Source organism: Danio rerio, chromosome 18 (genome assembly GCF_049306965.1).
Source record: "Danio rerio strain Tuebingen ecotype United States chromosome 18, GRCz12tu, whole genome shotgun sequence".
NCBI lineage: Eukaryota > Metazoa > Chordata > Actinopteri > Cypriniformes > Danionidae > Danio > Danio rerio.
The window spans coordinates 19,520,001-19,535,899 of NC_133193.1; the positions used below are offsets into that span (position 1 = coordinate 19,520,001).

At 35.7% G+C, this 15,899-nt stretch overlaps 1 long non-coding RNA gene across 3 annotated transcripts; it reads right to left on the reverse strand.

Annotated features, from left to right (window-relative positions):
- Positions 1-4,740: 4,740 nt before the first annotated feature.
- LOC137488268 (uncharacterized) lies at positions 4,741-10,410 on the reverse strand. Of its 3 annotated transcripts, none has more exons than XR_012394014.1 (7): positions 10,362-10,410; positions 9,694-9,878; positions 9,052-9,085; positions 7,633-7,688; positions 7,390-7,539; positions 7,202-7,277; positions 4,741-6,100 (listed from the first exon to the last, which is right to left on the reverse strand). It is a non-coding gene; the product is annotated as an uncharacterized lncRNA (long non-coding RNA). The 3 variants fall into 3 exon arrangements; XR_012394015.1 differs by having other exon boundaries at positions 9,681-9,878; XR_012394013.1 differs by lacking the exon at positions 9,694-9,878.
- Between the last annotated feature and the right edge of the window lie 5,489 nt (positions 10,411-15,899).

Here is a 15,899-nt window from a genome sequence, read left to right on the forward strand (position 1 = left end):
AATGAGTTTAAACCAGCTTTTTTGTTGGTCAATGGTCCATTGGTGTTTTGAGAAAATTTTAAGCTGGTTTAAAGTCAATGCGGCATTTATTGTTTTTTTGATTTAAGGCAACAATGCACCTTAACACACCACCTTTTGAGACTGGCATGTCCCAATGGCTCAAATGGATTTGCTATTTAAAGAACTTAGAGCAGAACTTGCAAATGAGACCTGCACTTGGCTGAAACTAGTATATATTTATATAATTTTTTTTATAGTGTTCAATCTGTGCTGTTTATTTGTTTGAAAATTTACACGTGTGATAGATGAAAGTTCTTGACTGCTTTGCATCTGAGCCCTTCAGCATGATGAATTTCATTTAGTTTAATTAAATTTTAATGAAAGTGTTTAATTGACAGCTCTATATTTAACACAAGATTGCCTTCTGCAGAGCCACATTTACATGGTCAATTCTGAAACAAAATAATAATGTATAATAACATTTAAGAACATTTAATTTAATTTTACATTTAAATGGAAAAAACAAGTATGCACACTTAATAAGCTCACTGCTAGAAATTAAGTGCAGAAGTGTAAAACATGGTTTCTGCTACATTTATTCTTCCGTGGTGGGGCGCCATACCAAAATTCATCCTGCCACGGCTACATTACAGGTTCTTATTCGAAATATTCGATCGTTCTTTTTAAATAACGGGTTAAATCGCACCGAAAACGTATGAAAAGTTTAGTGAATAATAACAGCGCAAACTTCTGTGACTATAGTAGTGCTGTGCGTTCTGTTTAACCCTTTAAGGTGACGTGCTGACTGACTGACTGACCGGTTCGTGATGCGTGAGGCTACCAAACACGGCGTAGCTTTCAGTTATGATGAACACAGTTTCCATAATTATACTTTATTTATAGATAACGGTCTGTGGCTCTGCATATAATGACTTTATCTTGCTGGAGTTTATAGCCGTATCACTTTACTTCAGGACGCATTAATTCCGCGGTCCCCTCCGCAAGTCTAACGGAGACATTCATAAATATTCCTAACAAATCCAATAAATGTTGGAGACATACTCGGCTCTAAATTATACTTCAGCCGCATTTACTTGAGGGCACGGAAGAAAATCTGCACTTGAGCTGCGTATATTTGAGGGCGCGCAAGAGGTTTTGTCCACGAACAGAAGAAATCGGCGCTTAAGCAGAGATAGACATGCTCGTAGACTATTATATGAATGCGATCTCGACTTAATACTGCACCCATGATATTTGTCAATGAAATAACGCCACATCTAGTGGTAGATCTGTGTAAAATGGCCAACAGAGTCTGCCGCCACAGCTAAAAAAAAATCCTAGAGGAAACACTGTAAAATATTAACATTCTTGCTGGTCGAGCTGAAAAACAGGACTAAAATTTTAGTTTACACCTAGACATACTTTAGCAACAAGTGCGGTAGGTTATATACTCTTTAATTAAAGTAGCTGTAATGTTAAAAGTGAACCAATTTTCACTTAAACAAAAGAAGTTCTTCAGTAGCTGAAAGGTGTCTGAAAGTGAAAAGGCTGCTTCCAGCCAACAATGAAATGGTTCCTCTGTAAATTTTAGGCTAATTACAAATAAGAATAATTTCTGTCATGGAAAGTTTGCCTAATACACATGATCTGTCACAGTTGTTATGACATGCTGTTTGTCTGCATGTATTTGACTACCCTGTTCAGTGTGTGACTTTTTGCTCCGTATTTAGTGTAAGTTATGTCCTCATGGCAGAACGGCACAAGCTGTTTCCCCTCTGTCTGAGTATTTTGGCTATGCTTGAGCACTGCTGCTCTGCTTGTTTCTTTAATAATCATTTTAATGAGCTCTTCCTTATGCTATTCCCCTCTGTAGGCAGCTCAATTAATGCCTCGTTCCATATCTCCACATCTCGAGTGCAGAGAGCCCCTCCAGAGTACACCCCTCCAAACACACAAACACACACACTGACTGCACCGACTTCCTGCTTTCCTCTCCTAGGGTCAGATAATATGGTGTTTTCTGATATTTTGCCCAATCTAATGTGAGCTCTCTGGGTGAAAGTGGTATGGTGTGTTTTTCAAAGGTGTCAGAAGCATGTTGTTTAAGTGCAGAGAAAATGGGAATGAAAAAGCCACCAGGTGGGTGACTGTGTTTGCAGTAAACAGTTCAAAAAGAGGATTTACACTCAGAGCTGTCAGAGGTCACGCTCTCTCTTTTGGCCTGTATTAACTTTCCCTGCAAAAAAGAAGTGTAGTTATATTTAAGTAAATAGGATAAGTTCTCCCGAAAGTGGAAATTCTGATATCCTTTTGTTTCAATCCCCTGAGACCTTTGTTTATCTTTGGAACACAAATTAAGCCGGGTGTAGGGATGTTCATTTCGGTTAATTTTGCCAACCGACAACCGCTGCTCTTTAATCGGTTATTAACGGTTAACTGGTCAGATTACTATTAAATTATTAAATTACTATCAAATTGACGTGTCTATTTTGTGTTTGACAAATTAAATATTGCATTTTAAAATACTGATTTATTTTAACATGCGAACATATTAATAACAGAACATAACAACAGAGCATCTTCACGCACCAGCGCGTTTCCAACGCCATAAAAGAAAAACAGAATAAAATAAATAAAATTAATAAAATAAATAGGCCTGCCCTAAATTATTTTCACTTAAATAATTCATTTAGAGAAAAAAACGAAAACACTGACTGATACTTTTTAAGAACCGGCATAGGCTGTTTTTTTTCCTATCATGTTTTCTCTTTCATCAAATAAAAATAGCAGACTTCCTCAAATCGCTCGCTCCACGGAAAATATGCATTTATTTATTGCCCCGCTGTTGTTATTATTATATCACAAAACCTTTTTACATTTTTGATAGAAATCATTATTTTAAAGATTAGGCTGTCTTGATATATGGTTTCCTCTGTCTCTCGCGGTTCAAGTGCGCGCGCTGCGTGATGACAAGACAATGACAACACGCGCATATGTTGACTTTTTGTACACAGTTTTGTTGTTTAAATATGATATTGCATTAATTTGCACACATGCTTTATAAGCTGTAAGAAAAAAAAAGGTAAAGCCTATTTGTTGTGTTTATGACGCAGATACAGGAGGCCATTGGCATCAGCGCTGGTTTGGCATCAACTCGTCTGTATCAAACAGCAATATTCTTCTTCCATTTTGCTTCTTTGGCAAATATGTCTGTAAGCACGTGTGGTTACATGTTATCGTCCCGCGAGTTAACAAACATGTCTGATCACAGGAAACGTGATTTTCCATTCCATAAACCTGAGGCGCACCTCACTCCTTTTGACAAAGAAAAAAAGGCTCGGCCCTCTTTTTTTATGTCATTATGAAACAACTAAATCAGCTGGGTATTGATTGTGCAAGAGTGTTGCTGTCTATGTTGTTACAATTGTAATATTTAATACTATTGTGATATTCAAGATTTGTAAATTCATACAGCTCTGGATAACTTGAAACAGTGAGCACTAGTACAAACTGCTGCTCTTATGAGCCACGTGCAAAACAAGTGCGGCTTTTGGTAAGCCATTCAAAAAATGCCCCTCTTAACGCAAAAAGCGCATTCAATCGGTCCCTTATGCAGCCAAACAAAAAATATATAAAATAATTATATATTTACAAACACACCCTTTCGGTTAACTGCATGTGTGTTTGCTGGACAGTCTTTCACTGACAACTTACAGCAGACGTCCCTATTTTAGTACGATTGAAAAAATGAAAGTAAACTCAATTTTCCTCTCTCTCACTGTGGCCCATTTGACCTGCTGGCGTGACTTCTGCGATTCTTCGAATACAGACACAAGCGTGTGTCTGCAGAGCGAGTTTTCTCCACCGTGTCTGTCATAGAGCATCTGTGATCGATGCTGCCGTTTATCAGTGTCCTTCATCGGTGAACAGCACCAGAGTATCAGAGCCAATTGCAGCCCTTTCTGTAGAGCATGTGACCAAGGCAACACTGTTATTTCTGATGTTTTATGAATCCTTTTCACAAGCCTGGAATGACGCGTTTAATGGTCATCTTAAATACTTGAATTTTTTTAATATTTAGATGTATATTTTTTAAATGTATGTAAATTTATATGGGTTTATGGATGTATTATATTATCTTTGCATCAAATTACACAAAAAAAAACTAATTACTGTGTGTGCAAGGTTGTTTTCTAATGCAGTGTCTATGGGTCAGGACACTAAATTTAATGTTATTCTCTCTTCTGCCTACCATTTTCAGCCTCACACAATTTTTTTTCTCCCTTTTTTGGAAGTCTTCACTGTAAATTCTAACATGTTCAGTTTACTTAAAAAAAGTTTGGAAACCGATTGCCTTATTTTTGCAATATAAACTTACAAGGAAATCTTAAGTTAAGTTTAATTATTGCCTTGAAGTAAGAAAACTAAAACTTATAAAGTAAACTAACTGTTAAAAATTAAGTAAGTTTAATAGAAAATTCTAGTTAACATACTTGTCATTATTTAGTAATCTTACTTAGGGTTTTATAGTAAGATTACTTTAATAACTCTATTTAACTAATACTGTTCTACCATGTTCAGTTAACATCTTGAATGCTAGTAGTCTCAACATTGTTTTAATCCACCATTTTAAGTAATGTCAACTAAAGAAACTACGTGCAATCGGTTTCCACATTTTCTTCAATTAAACTGAACATAAAATATGTAGTTCAACCTACAAGTAATGACATTATACAGGTCTTAAATGTAAACATTTTATTTGACAAAATTAGCAGAATTTCACAATACACTTGTGATATTTTAGTATCACAATACACTTGTACACAATACAGTTTTGTAAAAACCTGTTGTAAAGTGCTGTAATATACTGTAAACAGCAATACAGACAAAAAATATAATAAACATGTTCAACCCTAAAACACAAGTTTTCGAAAAGGTTTGAAAATCTATCAAAAAAACTTTAAATACTTGACACTTGGAAAAAAGATACTTGAATTAGTGTAATTAAACATGCCATTGCACCAGCACCTTAAACATGGCAGCATATAGACACTCACAGAGGAACAGATATTAAGCTTTAAAGCTAATTTGTTAGACTGTGTAGTTTAGATTTTCCTACAGAAAATATCACATTAGTGTGGTCAAAAGTATTGAGTTTGGTATCAATCAATACTGAAATATTAAAAATATCCATTTTCCACCAGCATTTGAGTGCTACTGAGCTCGTTCTTAAACACCATTGATTGGCCACTGTGTTCACATGCTCAACAGAAATGACTGTGATTGGCTGTGACTGTCATAGGTTTACCATTTTTCACTGAGTCCAAACAAAGTTACACAGACACTGAAGTGTTTCAAAGCCATGTCGATAGCTGATTTGTTTAGAAGCTAACATATAAGCTATCTGGTGATGAATCGACTGATCGACAGTGCTTTGAAGTTATCCAGTGTCTTTGTATCTTTGCACCTGGTGAACAGTGGTGAAGTGTGGTAAAAATAATGACCTTCAAAGCCAATCAGTCATATCTACTGAGCATGTGAACACAATGGCCAATCAGTTCTTGCAATGTTAGTGGGAAATGGATGGACTTTTTTTTTTCAGTACCGATTGGTACCGATTGGTACCAAACTCAATACTTTTGACAACCCTATAAATCACAATACACTTTTTTGGTAAAAAAAAAGAAAAAGTGTTTTAAACACCAAAATGCTGCAGTCCTAAATGTAACACTGCAAACAGCAACATGTTAAAAAGCAACACTTTGTAATTAAACATGCCATTATACCTGAACCTTTAAACATAAAGCACAGCAGTATATAGGCGCTCGCCGAATAAAACACATTACGCTTCCCTCCCAGCAAAAGCAACACACGTTGAACAAATTCAAATGCATTGCTCAAAGTCTTTGGGTAGTCCGAATTCAGTGTGTAAATCAAAGCAAAAAAAGAGACATACTGCATGTGGCAAAGTCCATAACCACTTTTCCTTCCAGTATAAAGGCCCACATTGCATCCATAATGAGGTTCTTTAGACATCTTCACACACGACAGTCAGCAGGCCAACATCTTCTGCACTGAAGTCTGACTCTACAATTACATCCTATGAATAGAGAAAGAAAAATAAGTAAAGTTTGATATTCTAAATGGCACTAATAAAGCCTGTAGTGGTACTGCTTCTACTAGGCTTGTCATGATAGTGGAATTTATTACCAATCCATATAGTAATTTTAAAAACATCCATTTCCTGCTAACATTTGAGCATTGTTGAGTGTCATTTCTGTTAAGCATGTGAACAGAATGGCAAAACAGTGCTGTTTAAAAATGTGCTCAAAAGTGCTTAAAATGTTAGCAGGAAATTTGCTGCTTAAAATTGCAGCAGAGATTGGTACTAAATTCCAGTATCTTGAACATGATACTATTCTAAAGGAACAATAAATTTTTTAATTAAAGAAACACTGTAATGTAATAAAACAAACTGCAGTAAAAGTACTTTTAAAACATTTTCAAGAAATTAAATGCAAATGTGTGAGAGACCAATTGGTGCTACATAATCAATATTAATATATATATATATAACATAAATATTTTGTAGGGAAAACTTAATAAATTGGGAACCGATTCATGAATGCATTTGGTTTTGCTAGATTAAAGCAGTGAGTCAAGTTTGCATTATTTAGCACACTTTTTAAAAATGTATTAATAACTATTTTTATAGAACAAGGGTGCAGCCATCTACAATCCCACAGCAGGTGACTTCACAGGGTTGGTTATAATACGGAGCATCTTTGACTTTGTGGCTTTTAACACTATCTTTTTACATCTTAATCCAGCAGGTTCTTTCAACTGAAATTATATTTCTCTCAACATATTACATAGGTATTACACTTATTAAGATTTTTTTTTCAAGCTAATCTTCCTCCTTTTCAAAACAAGTGTGTTTAAAAATTAAAGAAATGCATTCATTACTTCACTGGCCTATGAAGCTAACTGACCCTGTGACGGCACAAGCTGCTGTATTTGCAACATAGCAATGCTCTTGCTCCAAAGGCCATAATATAACATCCCTCTTACTTTCAAATACTTACATTAAATGCATTTGTTTTATTTTTATAAAATTGAAAATTTTTATTAATAAGTGAAGTAAACTGGAATGACTGCTTCATTTCCAGTCTAAGAAAGCAGAAACAATAATACTACTTACAAAACACATCCTGAAAATTTCTTTAGACTCATCCCTCTAAAGGACTGAAAGACCCCGGAGAACTGCTGCCAGATGACTGTGAAAAAGTAAAGACAGGTAGACATGCATTATAGCCCAATGAAAACATCAAATGCAATTTATTGCAATCAAATGCAAATTATGATTCAAAGATGATGTCACAAAAATACCTTTGAATTAACATGTTGAAAATTTCTTCTAGTTTTCTTCTGCAATTTTCTCCTGTTTTTTTTTATTTTTATTTCAATCAAACGAGCAGTGTGTGTCCAATGCAGCGTAGAACTTGGATCTCACATTTCTTCCTGATATTCGATTGAATTCTGCAAAGATCCAATCAAAACATTATTAGTCATTAATAACATTCAAAAACACAAATTCACAAAATCACACAAAGTTTTGAAAAGAAAACAAACCTTCTGCAGCACTTGCATCAGCTGGTGTTTCCTCTATGACTTCCTTCTGGATGTCACTGTTGTGCACAAAAACGTAAAGTGTTATTGACATGGCTAAGCGAAATTCTAAAACAAAAAACAGAAATCAGAAACACATGCAATGATACAATGCAATGCCATTTAGCAACAGATGTTACACTTTAACATGACATAGTTAAATGCTCTTGAATAATAAAAGCTGCCAAATACTCCCGGCGCCTGTCATCAAAAGCATGAGCTATACTTGTCACCAAACAGTAATAAACACAACCCCCGATTAAATATAATCATGGCATTGTTGCTGGTGTGCCTTACTTTTATGCGCATTAAAAGTGGAATAAATATTTGTCTCAATTGATGTCTTTAAAAGGACACTGAACTTTCTGACTAGGGTTGCACGGTTTACCGGTACTATGGTAGTATCGTGATACTATGGCTCCAAGATACTGGCGGTGCCACTGTAGTTTGTAAACGGTAGTATTGTCATTAACAGTCTGCCTACAATACATAATGCTGCATGTGAAAAAGTCACTAAAATACTTACACGATTCAGCAACAATAGATCATTGTATTTTAATAGTCTATGGAGCCTTCTAAGGTTGTAAAACTGTAGAATTTGCGCCTTTTATAGAAGCCTATTGCATATTTTGTGATGGTTCATTTTGAATCGGAATTCGTTTATTTCTGTTCCTGTCAATATGATATAATAGCTACAACAACCTGACAATCTATTAAAAAGAATGACTCATAAAGTGAAATTTTGAATTACTTTGGATTCTTATCCGATAATAAGTGTGAAAAAAGTATGATAGATGAAAAACCCAAAATAGCAACAGGAAACAATTTTTGACCACTTCATATAGCCTAGGTTTGTTGGAAAAATGCTCTTTTCTTTATGTATCTTTATTTTAATGTATTTTTTTTGCTGGAATGAATACATTTTAGGTGAAGAGATGTGCAAATACTTTTTTCAACAATAAGGGAATTATTTAAATTCAAGTAGGCCTATAATAACATATACAATATATTATTTCTGACATTTTTCTTTATTTCATGGATTTAAGTTATGAATTACAGTATTGCAATACTACTTGGTATCACCATACTTCAGCTGGTATAGTATTGTAACATAAATTAATGGTATCACAACACAACAACCCTATTTCTAACTAGTCCTCAGATGATTATTCAAATGGACAAAATATTCGGACTATTCTTGATCATGCAGTTCTTTGCTGAGAATTTTGTTAAATGTACTTTTAATGCATTAAACGATTTAAAATTACCCTGACACTCAGTATGAAGACAAGGTAACGTTAATAGAACAATTCATGAATATGTTCTATGGCTTGTGCGGTATTGTTCAAAAAGTTTTCTTTGATGTGTAAGTGCATAACTTACATTTCCACTGCATATCAGCTCACAAACTGGTAGTCTGAAATAAAAAATAAATAAAGGGTATAATGATATTACAAACCAAATATGCCACTCACAATACTCTAATGGTGTGCTACATTTTAAACAACCTTGTAATTGTTCAAATTTATTTGCCTTAAATTGTTAAAAATTAGTGAAACCTTCTTTAAAAATGCAAACTAACAGGTTTGGCAAAGCCTGTTTCTTTACAGAAAGTTTGCTTATAACAAAGGCTTGTTGATGCCTTTGTGTGATATTGAGCAAACAAAGGGATGTTTCTGTGCTTGGTTGTACGAGTTATACCACTTCATCATTAACGTTATCCATCACACATATTCAGTCGCGTCTGGTCAGATTTATTTGTCATTACAGCAATACAAAACACTCAACAATGTAACGGCAACACTGGAATAAACCTTCAAAACGGCATAAAGAAAAGACAAATAGCATATAAAACAAATAAATGAGTTAATTAAATATCTCTCGCATTTTCATAAGTTTAACTTTAAGTTTCATAGGGATTGTTAGCATAAGCACACTTTAGCATCATGTGTAAATATGTATCTGCCTCATACAGTGACACGAATCGTAATCGCATCGAAATCCTAAATTACCTACGACACTCACGGGTCCATTTTGAGCTGAAACTGCTTTATAATGTTCTAAAAGCCTCGGCGGGTTAAAACTGCTGCTGCCCCGGCGATCATGGAGAAAAAAACGACTGGTCTGGTCATGAGCCGCTCGCTGACGCCGGACCGAATCACAGCTGATCTCCTCACCTGCTTCCTGCAGGTGATCTCATAAAAGTAAATCTTAAAAAAAAAAAAAACACGCATATTTTCGTCACAACAAGCGCCACTAAAGTTCAGCGATAACTAGCGTTACTGTATTTTTAATGCGGATAAATAGGTTTCGTTTTCTTTTTTAAAAATGTAGACCTATAGCTATGTGTTAACTTTACATCTATTTGAACGGATCATTGCGCGCGCTCTTGCTCTCTCAGTGCATCATTTAAAATGGCGCGGCCCGCTCTTTTAGAGCATAACTTTACAAATTACTACTAACTTTACAAATTATTAATAGTTATTAAAAAGGACTAAGCAGCTAAAAATAGCTTATCTAGTAAAGTAGACAGTATTGCAAATAACGTGCAGTGGTCAAAACGTTTAGTCACAACATCATGGGCTATTAATTAGTTCACAAAACAGCAAACAATTTCACAAAGTGCAGGAAATAAACAGATTACTGATACTATACAAATAAAATCAAAGTAGTAATTAAAACGAAAAGTTTACCTTGATTTACAGCAGTACATCTTCTCAATATGAAATCCTGTCCTTCAATGGCGGTGCTGGGTGGCGGTTGGTTGTGACTCAGGATGGGGGATGGGAAATCACCACCCAGTACGCATGCGTAACAGCATGGCTTAGCCCTTATAAGCAATTTTACTCAAATTACATTAGTTATGGGAACTTTATACCTTACTATGTCAGCAACACTAATGCATTTCTAGTAAACTCAACAATTAGCTTAAAATTAAGTAAACACACTAGAATTTTGATAGTAAGGAATACTATTCGCATTTGTTGATAACACCAACGTGGAGTTTTTCTTTTTATATTTCATTATCATTATTCATTGGATAGTAAAAATAATTGTTTCTCTGCTCTCCCATTCACTCTGTTTACTCAACTGTGACGACTTCCGCTACTGAGAAACCCAGACATGTGAAAAGGGTTTAGGATTAGGATAGTTTAGGATTGGTTTCTTACAATCAGTATTTTTTTAGTAAATATACTGTAAGTTAAAATCTTGCCAGTAATTCTGCTTAAAACCTAAAGTGGTTATGAGGTCTTAAAATGTAAGGGAAGAGTGTTAAAAAGGTCTTGAAAGATGTTGGGTTTCACTCTCTGATTCCTATATATACTTTAAGGTATTTTACATTAAATCTGAGAGCTCCCTGATGCTCTATTGACAGCAAGAGTTGCAAGATGTTTAAAATCCAGAAAAGGATCCAAAAACACTGTCAAAACATTCCATGATGTAATGCCATATTAGAGTTAGCAACACAACATGCAAGCATTGTATTTCCTGTAGTAAACACTAGGGTTGAATATCGTTTGGGCTTTTTTCGATACCTGCTGAATCGATACTTTTAAAATGGTACCGATGCCAAAACGGTGCCTGAACCGATACCTTTTAGCCACAAATTTAATCGAAAAAAAAAATTATATATATATATATATATATATATATATATATATATATATATATATTTTTTTTTTTTTCTCATTATAATTAAAAAATATAAATATATATTTATAATACATTTAAAGTAAACATTAATTCATATTTTACATATTTGAATTGCATTAATATATTTCTTTTGATCATTTGTTTGTTAGCATAAATGCAAGATTTACATTATGCAATTAACATAACATTAGCTTACTACTAACCTGTGGAAAGGCTGTCATCAAAATCAGAGAACACTTTTTTTTCTGGGTTTGGGGCTTGTGACTACTTTTACATGGACATCAGTGATCTAATGATTTGCCTTAATCTTAATAAAACAATAATATGATTCAGGTGTTTACACGAGCTGCTTTTTGAATGTTACATTCATGATTCCCAATTACATGTTACAGCACATAGATCAGTAACATCATTGTGTCACCAGCCTAATGTTTACTCCGCAGTTTGTGTCTGTGGTCCTTTAAGATAATCAAACATCACTGTTTACATAGTAGACTCGTGATCAGAGTATTATCTTAATCATATTAAAATCTGAGGCTGCGTCCGAAACCGCATACTTCCATACTGTATAGTACGCTAAAATCAGTTTGCGAGCTGAGTAGTATGTCCAAATTAATAGAATTCGAAAATCAGTGGGCGAGAAGTAGCCGGATGACTTACTACTTCTGGCGAGATTCTATCCCATAATGCCCCGTGAGAGAATTCATAAATGGAAGTGAGATGACGCAACTGACGCAGGTAGGTCACGTGACCATGACAAATCGGCGAATGTAGTACGTCCGAATTCCATTCATACTCTTCACAGAACATACTTTTCTAATGGCCGAGAAATACGTTTAAATTCAAATGCAGTACCTACTGAGTAGTAGGCGGTTTCGGACGCAGCCTGAGTATTGGTGTCCAAGTAAACGTACTCAGATAATGTGTCAGATGATGTCACAAGCTGTCAAAGACAGTCCATTCCTCACCTTTAAGTTGATTCCATGAGCCCTCACATTTCTTAAGTTTGACGTGTTTCTCCCTTACGGCCAACTTTTGTAAAACATCTGCTGCGTGTTGGTGTGTCAGAATCCTTGCTTGTAAAATATAGCCATACTTTAGAATGCTTAGTTTAAGCAAATTAGATGAACGCGATCATGCATGTTGATGAAGTGAGTCGCTCGCCACATGCGCCGTACTGTGCGCTTTGCCTTCCATAAGCAACATTAACAAACGCCTGACATCGCTGACATCCGTATCCCTCAAAGCTGTTTAGAATTAAACATTTAGATATAGTGTGACACAACGCTTATTCACGTGTGCCTTTAACGCACCCTTTTGTGCTTCTTAAGGGCGTCACACAGCTGAGAGCCGCGGCACTGCGCGCACATGATAGTTGATAGTAGGCTCGTTTGAGATGGCCAAAACCTGCGCAGAACCAATCACCGGTGATCACCGCAGGGGGCATGCCGGTTACAAATGTGTCCGCCTTGCCTTCGCCTCGCTCTGATGTCACACTGACGTACGCCAAAAAACTGTCGCGAGTGCGAGGCAGGTACCTCAGATTGAGCAGTCGGCAGCATTTGCTCTCCAAAGACTGCGTTGCCAAAAGCATGATGGGAAACAACTGGCTGACGACACAGCCTAATGCTGATTGGATGTGACTGACACATTACACTTTATTCTCTATCTTGTTTAACTAAGGTTTATACCTGGCTTTGTTGAATATTTTTTTTGTATTTTTGTTGATAATAATACGGTTATTTATTTAGATTTACACTCCAACAAAAACAAAACACATCTTTGTAAAACATAACATGACCTATCCAATATAACTAAATGTTACTAATAAATCAATAGAATGTGCTGTATTTCATTTCTCTCTCAGTTTAAAGTGTATGTTTGTATTGTATTGTAATTTTTATGCAACATTATTCCATGAATGTCAATCCAATACATACATATATGCATACATACATAGATAATCAGACTGTTTTGTCATTATGCCTCATCTTTGTGTGGTTTCATATGAGAAGTGAAAGGGGTGTAGTAAACAAGACACACACACACACACACACACACACACACATGTATGTGAAGTCAAAAGTCCTGTTTAATAGACCAAAAACATTTTCACAGTATTTCCTACAGTCTAATAGTTTTTATTCTGGATAAAGTATTGGGCTATTTATTTTAGGCTGGCTGGAGTAAAAGCAGTTTATATAGGCCTAATAAGCATGTCAATATAATAAACCCCCTAAGAATTTCTTTGTCAAACAAACATTTGTCATGACTTGTCACTCAAAAGCATTTTGCTATAGCTACTTCATTTATAATGTAGCCAAATTAGGTTTCTTGAAAGTTTTCTTGCAGTTTAACCTTTTTATTTTGTTATTCTTTTAACATTTGTTGAATATACAGAATTATATTTTAAATACACCCTTTTAGTTATTGAGCTGTTTATCTTCTGTAATTCTGACCATCTTTTTGTAAAAACAGTGATATTTCAATTGCATCCGCTCGGACTCCCACATTAAAAAATACTATAGTAATATGTAGTGCTTTTGAACCATATTATAGAATAGCTAAAATAGAATAGCTAGAATAGCTAAATATCTAAATTTTATAGTTGCTCTGGTATTACAACAACTATAAACATAACCCAATACTGATTTTTTTTTTAAATGCTATAATATTTACTATAAATCACCATAGTTTTTTTTTATGAGGTCATTCGTCCACGATAAAAAACGCAAACGAGATCTCTGCCACTGTTGACATTTCCAGGTGGCAAGACAGCGAGATTCGGCAAGTGTCCGACTTCTGGTGTAATTTTTGAGCCCTCCTCTTACTGCAGACGCCTGCTCTCATTTACAATGCAGTCAAGGTGAGGCGCACCTTAAACGACCCTAGTATCACACACAAGGTGTGCACATTCGCATGTTATATAAAATGAAACTATTCAGATGGCGCTCTGTGGCATGGCAGAAATATGAACAGTCATGAGTCGTGCCTGGGCGCCGCGGACAGCTGCTGACTTGTGAATTCATGGCTCTGGTGCGCGACCTGAATTACGTTCTTGTTGCAGCACTGAAATTAGGCACCGAAATTCATATGCTGATTTGATCCGGTGCATACCGTTTCCAAAGGTTCGGCACCGGGTTTCAGTACCCAACCCTAGTAAACACGTCTTGGGACCTGACGCAGCTGTAGAGATGATATAGTTATATATCTGTTATATTTCTCTTACATTTTAATACGTTTTGGTGCGATTATAACCTGCTATAAAAAAAAACAAAACAAACAGCAACCACCTAAGGTTTTGAATGAAGCTGTAATGTAGCCTTGAAGGAATGAGTTTTGGTGTGGCTGCAGTCATGGAAGAATGACTGTAGCGGAAACTATTGGCTATTGAAACAACATGCGCGCAAGTAATTAATAACTTTAGTATAGAGGTCATGTGTAGTAGTAGTATTAGAATAATACTAATATCAGTGTATTAATGGTATACTTGTTCAGCAAGTGTACAACTTTAGTTAGACTAAATTGGCATAGAGTACACTCAACGATATTTCAATCATGAGAGGGGGTCTCTCCTCACCACCACCGGTGCACAGCATCCACCTGGAAGATGCGACAATAGACACAGGAAAACACATCACATACCAGCTGTAGTTGCAGAAGAGAAACTGTGATAGAGCCAATTCAATGGATGGGGATTATTAGGAGTCTATCATAAGTAAAGTGCCGATGGAGGGAGTTTGGTCACCCTACTCGTTATGAGAGTTGTAATGTTATGTTTTAATGACGGCAGCCCGGTGGCTCAGGGGTTAGCACTGCCTCCTCACTGCAAGAAGATCGTTGGTTTGAGTCCCAGTTGGCATTTCTGTGTGGAATTTGCAAGTTCTCCCCTAGTTCCAGTTGGTTTACTCCAGGTGTGTGTGTGTGTGTGTGTGTGTGTGTGTGTGTGTGTGGTATGTGTGTGGTTTGTGTGTGTGTGTATGAATGCGAGAGTGTACAGGTGTTTCTCAGGACTGGGATGTGGCTGGAATGGCATCTACTGTGCAAAACATATGCTGGAATTGTTGGCAGTTCATTCCGCTGTGTTGACCCCAAATAAACAAGTGACTAAGCCAAAGAAAAATGAATGAATGTTTAATGACCACAGAGGGTCAGGACCTTAATTTATAAGCTCATCCAAATGATTGTGGGTCTTACAGTGCAGTGTCCCTGTTACTACTAAATTGGTGCACTAGGACCCGTACTGGCTTCATTTACACCAATTTCAACAGCAACCTAGTTTTCACAGGTGATTTCCTTCTGACCAAACTCAACTTTAGGATCTACACTGAGAAAGCATTGGGTTGAAACTATTTTCATACATTATAAATATTGCTTGTAAATTTTACAATCATTTACAAAGAATTGAAGTCAATTTAAGTGTAAATGTGGAATTTGTTTTTCTTGTAAATGTACAACAGTAATTCTGCAACTCCATCCCTTTTCTTTTACAGTCTACTTGTGCTGTTTCGTCAACATGTATTCAGTGCAAGAAGTTCATTGAAGTGGATTAGTTTTATGTGTGTGTTTGTGGATTA